Source organism: Cynara cardunculus (genome assembly GCF_001531365.2).
Source record: "Cynara cardunculus var. scolymus isolate 2C chromosome LG 3, CcrdV1, whole genome shotgun sequence".
NCBI classification, from domain to species: Eukaryota; Viridiplantae; Streptophyta; class Magnoliopsida; order Asterales; family Asteraceae; genus Cynara; species Cynara cardunculus.
The window spans coordinates 6926256-6929602 of NC_037530.1; positions in this window are offsets into that span (position 1 = coordinate 6926256).

A 3347-nucleotide genomic window follows, 5' to 3' on the forward strand; every position below is an offset into this window, starting at 1 on the left:
TTCCTTCCTTGACAATGGCTTAACCACTAAGCACTTCTCCAAAAAGCCAAACTGGATCCGGACAATGATGCTTGAATGATGCAGCATTATAGTGCAGTATTATACGTCAAAAGATGTCATCTACTCCCAAATTGTTGTAAAAACAAATTCATCACCACATTTAGCTCCAAACATAACAAATGGAAAATAAGAAAGTAGAAATGACTCAAAGTTGGGATAAACTAAGAAAATCTACCTATTAAACACAAAAAATGGATATTTTAAGCATGTAATAAACCATGTTTATCAGTGTACCTCAGTTTTTCTTTTTTTTCTTTTTTTTGCGGTTTTCTCTTAAACCTTCCTATATTATAATATGTCTATATCAGTGACGCACCCATGATTTTTATCGAGCGGTTGCATCTTTAAGGTATATCAAAGGCCTGCAAAGTCATTCGATGGGTTTTTAGACGAATTCTACTATTTAGAGAGATTTTTTTAAGGTTTTTGGTTAATCTCAAGGGATTTCTAATTTTTTTTTTGTTGATTTTCGAGGACTTATTCGGTTTTGATTGATTTCGAGGGATTTTTGGTTGATTTCAAGAGTGTTTTTTCGGTTTTTGGTTGATTTCAAGAGTGTTTTTTCAGTTTTTGGTTGATTTCGAAGGACTTTCAGTTTTTTGGCTAATTTGAAGAGACATTTTATTGTTTTTGAGGGACATTTTGTTTTTTTGGCTAATTTTAAGAGACTTTTCAGGGTTTTGGTTGATGTCGAAGGACTTTTCAATTTTTGATTACGTCCCTTATATTTTCTAACATCCTAAAAACACCCTTTAAATTTTAACATGTACACCTTTCATACCAAATAAAATTCTACTTATAAAAATCGGTGGATCTGACAAACACTATCCCACTGAAGCCATCATAGATCTGCTCCTTGTATATATATGTGTGTTTATTTATATTTATACATGTAAAAGCTTAAGCTAACATGGGTTTTTTTAGTAAACAACAACATCAATAATTACCAAGTTGGCAATTATTTGAGGGTGTCAAGTTAAAGTTGACATTCACAAGTACAAGAAAAGCAGTCAATGATGGATCTTCAATATTTATTTGTGTTTCATCCCAACTTGGCACTTGCATCTCAAATCATCCATCATCCATCATCAATCACGATACAACCCACCTTACACTTGCTTCTATTCTTTTATAATCATAATAATAATTGTAATCCTAAATTACAGATTTGGTCCCTATTGTTTCATACGGTTTAAAACAATTATGCTAAGTTAGGGGTACTTTGGTCTTTTCCTCCTCTCATAATCGTAATCTAGATTTAAATCCCCATCATCTGTCATCCCTACTCTAGGTTTAAATCCAACCACCACCATAATCATAACAACGAAAAAGCAATTTGAAAAACGAAAACATAAACGTGTTTAGATCTGGATTTTATTTAGAAATGGATGTTTGGATGTCTTAGATCGGAAAAAAGAAAGAATGGGTGTTTATATAGAAGACGGGGGAAGGTCGGAATTTCAATTATTTTGTTCCTCTTCTTAATTTCTATACAAGGGTTGTTTTGTTCTTCTTCAATCACAACTATGCCAAGTGTTGACGCCACCTTGGAGTTTTCTTCCTCTTCCTCTTCTTCTTCTGTTGAAAAAACGAGGGAGATGGGAGGCGCCAAAGACCTGGCACATATATTTGTGTATGTGTGTGTGTGTGTATATATATATATATATATATATAGAATGTTTCAAATACGAACCATGTAACTGTTACAAATCAATCTTAATTCGTCTATATATAGAGAGGCAGGTTCATTTAGGAACCTTAAACGGGTCCAAATTCCTTCTTACGTTTCTCATCTTAACTATCATTCTCTCACGATCATTCGTCTATATATAGAGAGAGAGGCAGGTTCATTTAGGAACCTTAAATATTTTAGGAATGCGAGGACAACCTATTTTGTGAGTATTCATGATGAATATTATTAATCATGAACGTCTGTCACAACAATCATCATGAATATTTTATTATGTTATTCATCATGAATACTTACAAAATAGGTTGTCCCCACGTTCCTAAAAATTTAGTGTTCCTAAATGAACCTCCATCTTTCTCTCTCTCTCTCTCTCTCTCTCTCTATATATATATATATATATATATATATATACACACACACACACACACACACACTAACATGTCTTTTCTCATCTAAGACTAGCATTTAGTGTATTGACAAACATATATTTGTTTCACAACGTTTTTGCTTCATGTGTTTACGGTTCACAATGTGAAACTTTTTTACGTGTAACTAACAAAGTTCACATTGTGAAACGAAAAACATGTGAAATAAACAGTTGTGAAACAAATATATGCTAATAAATATTTTAAATCTTAGTCTTTGATGAAAAATTATCACATGAAATAGTACATAATGCACTAGTTCACAAAGTTATCACAATTTCACTGGTTCTCAAAAGAAGGTTGATAGCAAAAATACACACACACGTAAACGTGGCACAATAGTAGTGCAAGTGCACACCAACTACTATGATCGCCTTCAAGTAATAAAGTGATAAAAATATCAAGATCATATCATGGATTGGACTTCAAAGTTTTGAGTATTCAATTAAAGAAGACGAGAATATTTTCTAGGGTATTTTCTAGATTAAATAATGACTAGTAATAAAAAGCGGATACGAGTGCCATGTTTTCCCAAGAGTATGACGGTAATTTAAATGGTTGACAAAATCGGTCACAAAATAACCCCACATGATTTCCTTCTCTCGGAGCTACGTCATGCGGAATGTGGCCAAGAGTAGAACCCACCCAAAGATAATTAAGGGGAACTTCAATGACAAAGCTATAGACAGACGCATAGGCTAATACAGCTTAACCTCAGTCGGATAGCTTAACACACCTTAAACTGACCATGCCAACATAAGTTAAACATTTTTCCTTAATAAAAACTAAAATATATCAACAAACTTTAAACATACATGAGTATAGGTTACATTAACTGCAGAGAAGCGTTGATGCAGCAACCGAATGACCAATCGACCCCTCCTTCGTTTCTGACATTATGCACACAAATGCATGGATGATCCTCACTCCACTTAAATGAGCTCACAAATCTCATAATTACAGGACAAGTTGTTAAAAATTATTGTAATTAATAGAGGTACTTAAACTCTTAGTATAAATACATTAATATATTGGGTAGAACTAATATTTAAGTTATCAACTAGTATGACTTCCAGATTTTTGCTCAAACAGGTAACAATTAGTCCTATTTAGATTTATCACTAACAAAACGCTTTTTGCTCAAACAGGTAACAATTAGTCCTATTTAGATT